The sequence below is a fragment of the Rhinatrema bivittatum genome, chromosome 4, assembly GCF_901001135.1.
Source record: "Rhinatrema bivittatum chromosome 4, aRhiBiv1.1, whole genome shotgun sequence".
Taxonomy (NCBI): domain Eukaryota; kingdom Metazoa; phylum Chordata; class Amphibia; order Gymnophiona; family Rhinatrematidae; genus Rhinatrema; species Rhinatrema bivittatum.
Window position 1 is genome coordinate 198,751,510 of NC_042618.1, and position 13,431 is coordinate 198,764,940.

Below are 13,431 nucleotides of genomic sequence, written 5' to 3' on the forward strand. Positions count from 1 at the left end.
TGTTTCCAACAGAGGCCAAAACCAGGCCACAAGAACCTGGCAACTACCCAAACACTAAGAAGATCCCATGCCACTGATGCAATTAATAGCAGTGGCTATTCCCTAAGTAAAATTGATTAATAGCCATTAATGGACTTCTCCTCCAAGAACTTATCCAAACCTTTTTTGAACCCAGCTACACTAACTGCACTAACCACATCCTCTGGCAACAAATTCCAGAGCTTTATTGTGCGTTGAGTGAAAAAGAATTTTCTCCGATTAGTCTTAAATGTGCTACTTGCTAACTTCATGGAATGCCCCCTAGTCCTTCTATTATTCGAAAGTGAAAATAACCGAGTCACATCTACTCGTTCAAGACCTCTCATGATCTTAAAGACCTCTATCATATCCCCCCTCAGCCGTCTCTTCTCCAAGCTGAACAGCCCTAATCTCTTCAGCCTATCCTCACAGGGAAGCTGTTCCATCCCCTTTATCATTTTGGTTGCCCTTCTCTGTACCTTCTCCATCGCAACTATATCTTTTTTGAGATGCGGCGACCAGAATTGTACACAGTATTCAAGGTGTGGTCTCACCATGGAGCGTCACCTTTAGAGGTCTCCCACTGAACCAGTTTTCTCCTCTACAATATTTTCAAATTAAGGTACACAACTTGTCTTCCTTCAGTGTTGCTGTAACCCTGTAAGTCCTCTGCTCAAATGACTACATTGGCCCCTCATCCACTGTGGCATAGTTCATGCTTCTCTTACTCAACTACAAATGCATTCACTCTGCAGCACCTCATTACCTCTCCTCACACCAGGGTTTGTCGACTGTTTAAAGCCCAAGGCACGCCTACATTAACAAAACCTCTGTTTGTGCACCGACCTCCATAGGGCAGACAGTATGGACATGTAGAGGGCTTATACAGTCAAAAGAAGAGCTAGAGAAAGTGCTGAAAGCCCCACCAGTCTGTTTTCTAAATTTTTAAAATAAAAAGGAGAAAGGAAGCAGAGAAACACATGAACCCATCACAATGGACAAGTGTAGATGACGGGAGGAACTGGTGTGATGCAGGCAGCCGCATGTGGCTGTCAGAGCTCCTCCACTGCCGCTGCTCCCCAACACGCAGGGTAAGTCACATCCAGTGATCAGAGCACGCTCTCCCTGGGGAAAAGACAGAGGCTGGAAAGACTCAGAGGAGGAAGCTCGAGAGGGAGAGGATAAGGAGGTGCTGCGTACATGGATGCAATGAGGAGCGCTAAAGTCACTGCAGATTTTAGCACGCATAGCTCTGCGGTAAGTTAAACTCTGCTATTTAACAGGGGTTTTAACTCCTACAAAATGCGCATAAAGCCAGGAGCACAAACCAGCGTTAAGATTAACGCGTGTGCGTGTAAATCCCATGTAAAAGAAGGAATTAGCTATTCTCCAGCAATGCAGGGAGGTGCATTCAAGGGCAAACAGGTTAAATCACATTTTCTTAACGCTGGAAATTTAACGCCTGGGTCAGAGCAGGGGTAAAACTTAACTCACATTTCTGGTGGCCATGTTATACTATTGCTGTGCCTTATCTCTCTCCCTATAGAGATACAAAAAGTAGTAAATGTGAAATTTTTCAAGAAAGCCCCGAAGACTTACCTGTCCCAGTAGACACATTATCCAGAGGACTGAGTTTGTTTATGACACCTCCTGCAGCCTGCTGAGATATGCATCAGTCTACTGTTTTAGTGTATTTTGTTTTTTAACTGATTATGAATGTTTTATTGTACTCCACCCTGAACTATGGAAAGGCAGGTAAGAAATCTTTTACATAGAAATAAATAGTGTCTAGCTGCTTCTCTCAGACTGGGCACAGCAACAGAATAACTTTGGCCACCAGAAATGCGAGTTCACTCCACCTCAGACCCAGGATGGACTTACATTTTCAATGTTAGTTCTCTTGAACTGCAACCTACAGCAGAACAATGTGTAAGCTCTTTTGGGAAGGCAACTACAGCCATTATGCATACTATTCTGCTGCAGATGCCCTCCCTAGAAAGCACACCCTTTGATTTCACTTGCCTTGCTTTGCATGTGAGATTATGCCCAAGTTGGGATACCCAGTGCCAATCTTGCATGCAAGGTTGTTTTGGTTATTCTCCTTCCAACTTCAAGCATGTACCTCTTCTTTACTCCTGTTTTAAAGCTCTTTTCTGCATTAGTGCAGGTTTTTCAGGTTAACTCACATTTTAGTGTGCTTTTTCATTTAGTACACTTGTTTTTCAACCCATTAGCTTACTGCATTCCACGGGGGACCCTGTTTTTAAAGCACGCATTAAGTAAAGCCCATGCTAAAATGTAACTCCAATTTTAGGGGGTCATTTATCAAAGTGCTATATGGCATTTTTGCATGTGTTAAGGCATTTTGCATGTGAAAGCACCCTAATGATATTGGGGTGGGAATTTTGGCCAAGTGGGCTGGGCTCACAGTTTTGTGAAGCTGTATTGCATGGCTTTAATGCAAGTTTTAACTACACCTTTTTTGTTTGTGTGATAGGGCTTTATTGTGGTTGTGATGTATTTTGCACATGCTGTTTTAAGCTGAGTGAGAGAGAGAGAGAGTGAGTGTGAGAGAGAGAGAGAGACTAGCCATAATGCCCTCATGCTAGACAGGTATTTATATTTCTATGGGAGGCCCACCTAGTAACTCGAGGTGAGGTTTAGGTATTAGTGTAGGGGTTAGGGGCCACGTTGACATTCAAAGTGAGAAGTACGAACAGAACAGTGCTCTCTTGTGAAGATTTGATGACCTTCGGAGTGAGGAAACTCACTCAAAGATGAGATTTGTGCAATGTTCTCTCAACCTATTGAGAGAACATTGCACAAATCTCATCTTTGAGTGAGTTTCCTCACTCCGAAGGTCATCAAATCTTCACAAGAGAGCACTGTTCTGTTCGTACGTCTCACTCTGAATGTCAACGTGGCCCCTAACCCCTACACTAATACCTAAACCTCACCTCCAGTTACTAGGTGGGCCTCCCATAGGGATGTAGTGTGAGGGCATTATGGCTAGTCTGTATCTCTCTCTCTCTTTCTCTCTCTCTTTCATATAGCTAGGCTGGCTCTCCAGGAGCTTAAACATGGTCCCCCCAATGGTTGTATGTAGGAAATACAACAATTCTGGCACTTATCGCAATTTGCGCTAAGATAGCGCTTTGCATAGGTATTAGTGCAAATTGTGATAAACTGCCTAGTACCATAAAACACACCCCTTTTCCTATTGCATGTGATATTTAGTGCATTTTGATAAATCTAGGCCTTAGTGTGGGATTTATTACATCGGCCAGTGTGGGCCACACAAAGGGAGTCATTTACTGATGGTTTTCGCCCATTCTGTGTCTATGGGAAAAATGCTTAGGAAATGACCCCCAAAGTGAGCCTGGCTACCGATACACTGCATCCAGCCCATTAATTACCACATCCTGGGTCTCATGCTATAGCTAGGAAGATGAGGCACGCATGATTACACATTTTCTCAGAAAGGGACTTCTACATATTTAAGAGCCACTGCTGGTGTCTCTTGTTGCTGTGAGGTGCCAAGAGCAGAGCCCAGGTGCTCTTCTGGATCTGAGCATCAGGCAGTGGCACCCCTGATCAGGTTTGAAGGCTCACCAGTGTGCCATGGCACAATGCCCTATGCCCTTCCTATTCATCAGGTAGGTTGCTTTTATCTGTGCCATTCTTCTCAATTGCCAACTCTCAACTCTGCACTTTCCACCTTACTGTACCGTATACCTAGAATAGCCTTCCTCAGTAGGTGAGTCATGCTCCTTCTCTGGCTATAGTCAAATATTTTAAATCTTAAGCACTTCTCAAAAATAAATATATTTCCTGGAGATTCTTGCTTGTCATATATGTTTGCCTTGATTAAACTGTAAGCTCCATGGAGCTGGAACTGTCTCTCGCTAGACCAGACTCGGACATGACTCACTGTATTTAATTTAATACTCTCTTAAGGCCTTTCTTCTTCCAGCTGAATCAGCTTCCAAGTTCATGGTCCTTGTTTTATGTAACTTTTTCTGCTTTTTTGCTTCCTCTAAGTATAAAAAGTTGTTCATTATTTTATATTTATCTACCCCCTGTTTGATGTAAACCGACCTGATATGGTATTCAACCTTGAAGGTCGGTATAGAAAAATGTTAAATAAATAAATAAATAAATAAATATATGTATCAGTACGGTGCTGTGTACATTTAGTAGCACTTTAAAAATGATAAAGAGTAGTAATAGTAGTAGTAGTAGTAGTAGTAGTAGAATCCATGTCTGGCACATCTCATGGGTAATTTCAACCTATAGGATTTGCTCTACTGATGAAAGTACAATTCACTACATGGGGAGTTAATCTTTCTTTGTTGCATAAGGATACATCATCAGCAGAGATTTGCCCTTGCTTTCTCTGGGGTAATTCTTCTATTGAAAACACATGTAGCTTTGTATATACAGTACACACATTGTTCTAATCTCCCCCCCCCCCCTCCGCTCAGCTACTACTGCTGAATAACTCGCCTACTTTTACTTATGGACAGGTTGGCATAATAAAATATCAAAGCCCTGATTTCTTTGGGTTAAATTCTATTTTACCTACAGAAAGGGTTTTATACAGCCCAATATTCAGCACAATTTGCCCAGCTAAGTTAGGATTTAGAACGTCAAATGGCGCTGTTCAAATATCTGGCCATGTTTAGTGGCACTTATCTGGCTAAAACTGTAGTCTATGTAATATGTAATATTTTATTTGGCAGTATTAACCTTGTGGCAATTAAATACTTTCATTAAGTCACATTATCTGAAATAGTTTAAGATTTTCCGCTCTGTCCCCTCCCATTAAACATCTGGAAAGGGCAGTCATGTTTGTTGCAGGGCGCACCATCAGGCCCTGTTAGGAGCGTGGAAGCGTGGTCCCATCTAAGGTAGGTTGTGAGCCCTTGGGCTGCGGCACGGCTCAGGGAGGAGCCCCAAGACACACCGTGGGAGGTGAGCTGGTACGAGCATGGGTGGAGCAGGAGCGAGGCTGGAGAGAAGACAAGGCGAGGATTATCCGGAACAGGAACTAGGCAGGCTCAGCCCTCCACTGGACCTGCACGCACCAATGAGATCCAGCAATGCAATATTGATCTCGAGAGTAGCCCTCTGGCCACTCAAAAGCCCTTTTGGACCCGCCGCTTGGGAACGACGAGTGCCTGAGGCCAGATGGGGGCTGAGGGCAGGAACATGAAGACACAAGATGAAGGCTTGGGATACTTGGAGGATTCAGACGAAGACATACTCAGGAGACTCAGACGGAGACTTGGAAACTCAGGCAAGGAGCCAGGAAACTCAGAAGACTTGGACAAGGATTCAAGTTGCTCGGAAGTTTCAGGCAAGGATTCAAGAGTCAGGTGAAAGTACTGGGTGAGAACTGCATCGCAGCGCGCCCTACACAACCGCCCATGGCTGGTCGCGGACCACGCTGAACGCGAAGCAGACTCCAGGCGAAGATGTGGAACTCAAGACCGGAACATGGTGAAGATTCAGTAGAGGTCTGAACCAGGGCACGCCCTACACAGCTGCCTGAGGCTGGTCACAGACCACGCTGGAACAGAGCAGGTTCTGGCAGAGTCTTAGGCATAGATGGAAGCAGACACAAAAGGACTCTGTAGATCGGGAACAACATACTCAGTAACAAGGCTTTAAAAACAGAAGTCTCCTGGGGGCTTGCACTGCAGACGAGAAGAAGGCCTTGTACCACGAAGCGCCCTACACAGCCATCCCATGGGCTGATCACGGACCACGACATGGCACGCCAAGAGAGGTGGACAGACGAGGGACCTGGGAACTGGACAAAGAGCTGAAGATGAACCGGATGAAGTCAAGACAGGAACATCGGACATCAGAAGCAAGGAACATGGCACCTCAGTACATAGGACATCTGGACACGGAACATCTGGAACATCAGGAACAGAAGACAGGCGACGAGTGAACTCAGACGATGGACGAGACCAGGGACATCAAGGAGATGAAGTTCAGGAACACGAAGAACATGAAACAAAGATCCATCAAGGCACAGGAGACCATGGAAGACCTGGGTCGGAAGGAAGATCACAGACACTGTGCAAACCCGATCCGAAGGCACTGAGGAATGGTAGCAAGGCCCTTTTATAGGGTTGAAGCAGGAACATGCTGATGATGTCACTTCAGAGGGTTGCGGGGCTTTTCCCGCCACTGGCCCTTTAAAAGCTGAAGAGAGGCGCGCACCTGCACCTATGTGGAAGCCAGGAAGAGAAGACTGCGACAGCGGCGTCCCTGCTGCATGGAAGGCCCAGAGGACAGCGGCAACGGCGGTGGCAGCTCTGCAGCGAAGAAAGGAACAGACTGCAGCAGCAGCTCTATGCTGCGAAGAGGATACTCCCGGCCTGGCTGGCCGCGTGGAAACTGAAGGTAGGTGGGGGACTGCCCGCGGCTCACGGGCAGAATCACAATAATGTTAGGAGGAGGTAAAGGGTATTCCTATGTATACTTCCTATCTATTGCAAGGTACACAATGAGTTCATATTCTTTCAATACAGTGTTGGTAAGGGAGAAAGGGGAAGATGACTGGAGATCGAAGAATGATTGCTGTGGCACAGCTGGGCAAACTGAATGAGTCATATGGCCTTTATCTGCTGTCAGCTATTATGGTACTGCATTATGTTTTTCTTATATTAAAAACTATATAATATTTATACCATATTCTCCTTTATCATGCACTTGTGACTCATGCTACTTTGCAGCACAAACTCATTAAATAATATAACAATATTAAGTATGTACTGTAATCACATGTACTTCCTGTTTATTATAATTTATTTAATGACCATATATTGAGTATATTAGTGTAATAAGAATGCTGCTAACCCCCTATGCAATGCTCTAGAGAGATTTTTTGCTTTTTGTTCAATATTTAAAACGCATGAGAGCTATGATGATACATTTAAACTTTTTATTGTAGCACATTGAATACTTTAGAAAATAATAATAAAAATGAATATTAGATCATTTTGGCTTTCCAGAGACTGGATGTTTGTAACAGGCAATGAAAGCCACAGAAAGGGAAGGGAAGCTGAAGAGGGTGCTGAGAGCCGTAGAATGTGGAATAGAAGCTGACTGAGGAGTAAGGATCTGTGTGCGGAGAGCAACTGAATGAGCGTAAATATGTGGGGGTGTTTGTGTGTTGTAGGGAGGAGTGGGGAGGGGAGACAGCAGTTGAGTAAAGAGTGGTGGGGTGGGGATGGGGAAGAAAGCAGCTGAGTGTGGAGGGAAAAAAACCTGAGGAGGTAATTTTCAAAGAGTTTTAAGCGTGTATAGGGGCTTTTGAAAATTGCTACTTTTACATTCCTATCTCCTTTGAAAATTCACTCCATAGAGCTGAATTGTCAAAAGGTTTTACACGTGTAAATGGGCTTTTGAAAATTGCTATGATATATGTTACCTTTATGCATGTATCTCCTTTGAAAGTTACCTCCTGAGTGTGGAGGGGAAAGCAGCTAACTTCTCAAGGGTGGAAAAAGAATGTGTGTGGGGTTGAGGAGAGCAGCAGCTCACTGTCAAGAGGAAGCAGCTGATTTTTGAGAGGGTAATAGTTGAGTTTTGTTGGGGAGAACTGTTCAGTGTGGGGAGACAGCATGTTGGTGCAGAAAACAGCTGAGTAGTAGTGGTAGCAGCTGAGGTTTGGGGGAAAAGAGCAACCAAAGGGGGAGACTAGAGCAGCTGAGTTTTGAGAGAGGGCAACATTTCAGTTCTGAAAAGGAGAACAGTTGAGTACGGGGAGAAAGCAGCTTAATGTTGTTTGGGAGAGTAACAGGATAGACAAAGGAAACAGGTATGAGGCTATATGGAATGTAGACACGGCAAAGAGAAATATCTTGAAGGCTATAAGCTCAAATGCTCATGGTCTAGACAATAAAATTCCATATCTCCAAGCCCTAATTGTGGAGGCAGACTTAGATATTATTATTATGGCGACATGGTTGAATGAGTCACATGAAGTAGATACAGCCATAATGGGCTACACAGGAAGGATAGGGCTGTAAGAAAATGGGGATGCGTAATTTTATGCAAGAACCATGCAAAGATGGGGAATAAATCCCTTTAAATAAACAAATTAATTCATTAATATTGAAGCAACTCAAATGCCCAGTGCCGGGAATGGGGGGGAGGGGGGGGGGGAAGGGGAGGTTTACATAATGGCAAAATTATTTTAGCACTCAAAATATACAAGGGATCTCAGAAAAAAGGAGCACAGGGAAGAATATGTGGTATATTTGAGGTGGAGGAAGCAGTGATGGTGAAAAAGGCTTAAAAAAAAAATTGTCCGTTCTCCCCATGGATACTTTTACCCGCACTGAGTGGAGGTGCTCCTGGGGGCAGAGAATACATCACACCTAATTTTGTCTTTTCAAAACAACTTTTTGACTGAAAGAGAAAAACTATCTGCAGAAAAATCAGGTACAAACATCTGCGGGTGCTTTTTTCTCTAGGCAAGGAAAGCAGGCATGAACTTTCTCCTTTCTGCACGCTCACACATTGCAAGAACCTGTGTCATTTTGAAAAATCGTCCCGATAAAGTGTAAAGGAAATATAAATGTAAGTGGGGATCAAAAGATAGTGAAAGAGGTAAAGGGAGGAGATAAGAACTTTTTTTTTTCAGGTTTCACTAGTGAAAAAGGAGAAAGGGCAACCGCTGGGATTAAAAAAAATTGAGAGGAGAAAAGGAGCACTGTGTGAAGAAGAACAAGAAAAAAGCAGAAATGCTAAACAAATACTTCTGTTTGTCATTAACTAATGATCAGATTGAAGAAGGACAAGAACAAACCATGGGGTAAATGCCAAACCATTCATGAAAAAGAGTGCTTGTGTGGGGTTAGAAAAACTGAAAGAGGACAAAGCCATGGAACAGAATATATCCTGGATATATCCTAGGCAAGGGTGCCGGACTCTGGTCCTCAAGAGCCACAAACAGGCCTGGCTTTCAGGATACCCATAATGAAGATGCATGAGATACTGGAGACAGTGCAAGCCAATCTATCTAATGCATATTCAGTGTCAATATCCTGAAAACCAGAACTGTTTATGGCTCTTGAGTTGGCCACCGCAGTCCTCGTATACTAAGGGAGCTCAGAGAGGTTTTAATGGGTCCACTGAAGTTTCTGTTAATAAATATTTGGAAACAGGTGCAGTTCCGCCAGACTGGATGAAGGCAAATATTGTCCCTCTTTTTAAAGTGTTAATAGGGTTGGAAATTAGAGACTGGTTAGTCAGACTTCGGTAGTGGAAAAATTAGTGGAGACTCTTCTGAATGAAAGGAGAGTGAATCATCTTTAAGTCTGTGGGTTACAGGATCTGAAGCAATGTGGTCTGAGCAAAGGAAAACCATGTCAGACAAATCTGATCAATTACTTCAACTGGATGACCAGAGAATTAAATTGGGGCTAAGTGCCGGATGTGGTTTACTTGGATTTCAACAAAGTCTTTGATGCTGTCTTTCACAGTAGGATCATAAATAAACTGAGTGGTCTAGGGGTGGAACGGACTGGAACCTGGTTGAGGGAAAGATGACGGATTGTGGTGGTAAATGGGGTTCACTCTGAAGAAAAAAAGATGATGAATGGAGTGCCTCAAGGATTGGTCCTGGGGCTGGTTCTATTCAGTATCTTTGTGACTGATATTTCATTCGGGTTAGGAGGAAAAGTTTGTCTTTTTGCACATGACTAAGATCCACATAGAGTAGATATATCTGAGGTAGACTGAATGGAGACAGTACAGAGAAAGGCTACCAAAAGGGTCTACATCAGAAGTCCTATGAGATGAGACTTAGGGATTTAAATATGTCTAACCTAGAGGAAAGGAGAGATGGGAAAGATATGATTAAGACATTCAAATACCTGAATGCTAGTAATAAAAACCTTTTTCAATGGAAAGGAAATTCTAGAACAAGGGATCGTGATATGAGGTCCGAAACGGGTAGCTTCAGGAGCAGCCTCAGGAAATATTTTCACATGGAAAGGTGGTCAATGGCTGGAATGCCCTCCTAACATGAGGTGATGGAGGCTAAAATGGGAACAGACTTCATGAAAGCATGGGAGAAGCTCAGAGGATCCGTAGTTGCAAAAGAATGAAGATAAGAGTGGAAGCATGAACTGGTGGCTTGATTTGAATGATTCAGTGAATGGGGTTGTCAGAATGATTGACAAAGTTGTTAATATAAAATTTAGCAGAAATGCAGGCCATCATGCAACTGGGTCTGTCTAGCAGTCTGCAAGTACAGTAATATCTAGAAGTGCTAGAAGAAATACAGGTGCTCATGTGCCTGTCTCTCTCTGGTTGGCTATGCACGGGAATTATCAGGATGAATGTTCAGGCAGCAGCTACGCTATTATTGATGGCTATTTAGCTATATTTATTTATTCATTTATTTACATTTATATACTGCCTGCCAATCAACTGCTCAGAACAGTGTACAAAAAATGCAACACAAAGTAACAATCAGAACACAAATTGTACAATTACAATGAGATTATTTCAAAGCTCTGTGGTTCGAAATGGAACAGGCGGGATGCTGGATCTGAACTAAATAAGACCAATGAGCCATCGAGCCCAGCACCCTGACTCTGACAGTGGCCAGTCCAGGTCATTGGAAATACCTGGCAGATCCTAATAGGAAAGTCCTTCCATGTTGCTCACCTCCAGAAGTAAGAGGCAGAGACACCCAAGCCTACCCAATTCTTCTACATCATCAGCATGTACCATACCTTAAGGACATGTATCAATCTGCACAGATCTCTAGCCTTTAATGGCTTACATACTACTCCTCAACACCCTAAATCAATGGCAGCTCTATTGTAATCCATCTTTAACTGTATTCCCATTATAATTCATTGCCAGCGGCCTCAGTCCCATTCTAAATCGCTTTGAAGTAGCTGTCTAATCACAAGAGGCAAAAGAGAAATCCAAAATTAAATTAAATATCTGGCTAATAATTCTTAATAGACCTGTCCTCCAGAAACTTGCCCAAACCTTTTTTTAAACTCAGTTAACTAGCCATGGCTACATTCCCTGGCAACAAACTTTATAGCTTAATTGTGCATTGATTTAAAAAATACTTTATTAAATGTGTTTTAAATCTGCTACTAGTTACTGTCATCAAGTGCCCCCTAATCCTTGTGCTATATGAATGAGCAAATAATCATTTCCTATTAATTTGTTCTGTAGGACCCATAATTTTATAGTCCTCTATCATATCTCACTTCAGCCGTCTTTTCTCCAGGCTGAAGAGCCCTTAACCTCTTTAGCCTTTCCTCAAAGGGCAATCGTTCCATCCTCTTCATCATTTCTATTACCCTGCTCTGCACCTTTTCCAGTTTTGCTTTATCTTTTTTTTCTCTTTATTTATATAATTTAACAAGAATAATCTTGTTTAAGAAAAGCGTTCAGAATTAGGAAATACCAATAACAAATTAAAGACCAAGATGAAGGAAAGTGAGAAATGTCCTTTTTCTTTAGTATAGTCAGATGAATCCAGAACCAGTGGGTTATGCACCTCTACCAGCAGATGGAGAAGGAGCAAAGCGGACAACACAGTATATATACTCCTGCAGTGACATTAGCCTGCCAGCATTCTCTTCAAAAGCCAACTGCGGACAGTAGGATGTGAATCATTTTTTGACGATTTAAAATATCGTCCGATATATTTTAAATCGTCAAAAATCGTTAGAAGCACGATACAATAGGAATTCCCCCGATTTATCGTCAAAAATCGTAAATCGGGGGAAGGGGGAGGGGAAGGGGGAGGGCGGAAAAACCGGCACACTAAACAACCCTAAAACCCACCCCGACCCTTTAAAATAAATCCCCCACCCTCCCGAACCCCCCAAAATGCCTTAAATTACCTGGGGTCCAGAGCGGGGGTCCCGGTGTGATCTTTTACTCTCAGGCCTGCGGTGCATTGTAGAAATGGCGCCTCATAGGGCAATCGTACGGCAACACGATTCGACTGCAGGAGGTCGTTCCAGACACCCGCTGGACTTTTGGCAAGTCTTGTGGGGGTCAGGAGGCCCCCCCAAGCTGGCCAAAAGTCCCTGGGGGTCCAGCGGGGGTCCGGGAACGACCTCCTGCAGTCGGATCGTGTTGCCGTACGGCTGGCACCATTTTGCGCAAAATGGCGCTGGCCGTACGGCAAAACGATTCGAGTGCAGGTCGCTCCCGGACCCCCGCTGGACTTTTGGCAAGTCTTGTGGGGGTCAGGAGGCCCCCCCAAGCTGGCCAAAAGTCCCTGGGGGTCCAGCGGAGGTCCGGGAGCGATCTCCTACGCTCCTGACGTCGGGGGACAAAAAACAAAATGGCGCCGGCGCTACCTTTGACCTGTCCAGGGCAAAGGTAGCGCCGGCGCCATTTCTACAACGCACCGCAGGCCCGAGAGTAAAAGATCACACCGGGACCCCCGCTCTGGACCCCAGGTAATTTAAGGCATTTTGGGGGGGTTCGGGAGGGTGGGGGATTTATTTTAAAGGGTCGGGGTGGGTTTTAGGCATGTTTTAGTGTGCTGGTTTTCCCGCCCTCCCCCGATTTACGATTTACACGATATTTACAAAAACAAAACCGCGACGATCCGATTCCCTCCCCCCCAGCCGAAATCAATCGTTAAGATGATTGATCACACGATTCACATCTCTAGTGGACAGACTAGCAAAAAAACTTGATTAATAACAGAGAACCATTGAAGCACTCAGCCAACAGGAAACACTGAGCTCAGACAAAGAATGCCTCATCACAGCTTGGGGGGCCTCCTGACCCCCACAAGACTTGCCAAAAGTCCAGCGGGGGTCCGGGAGCGACCTCCTGCACGCGTGACGTCGGGAGCTAGGAACCAAAATGGCGCCGGCGCTACCTTTGCCCTGTCACATGATAAGGGCAAAGGGCCACCGGCGCCATTTCTCAATGCAGCCGTGGCCAGAGAGCTGGAGATTGCGTCAGGACCCCCCCACTGGACCCCAGGTAATTTAAAACATTTTGGGGGGGGTTCGGGAGGGTGGGGGATTTGTTTTAACGGTTCGGGGTGGGTTTTAGGGTTTTTTTGGTGTGCCGGTTTTCCCGCGCCCTATTTAACGAATCAATACAAATGCCCCTGACGATAAATCGGGGGCATTTGTATTGTATTGTGCACTCTAACGATTTTGGACGATTTTAAAATTATCTGACGATAATTTTAATCGTTCAAAAACGATTCACATCCCTAATAATCAGTACAAAACTACACACATAGTTTTGCTTTATTATGGCAGACCAAATGAATAAAACTAGTCATGGGGTTTGCATACAGGTAGGCAATTTGATTATTACCTCCTCTGAAATCTGGGAAAATTCAGGGATGGTAAGCTATTGTGTATTCTTATAAGACAC

General features: G+C 44.2%; 1 protein-coding gene across 1 annotated transcript in view; it reads right to left on the reverse strand.

Annotated features, from left to right (window-relative positions):
- The window catches only part of CACNA2D2 (calcium voltage-gated channel auxiliary subunit alpha2delta 2), a 1,734,543-nt gene that overhangs the window by 139,705 nt on the left and 1,581,407 nt on the right, over positions 1-13,431 (reverse strand). The gene's annotated exons all lie outside the window — the stretch shown is intronic.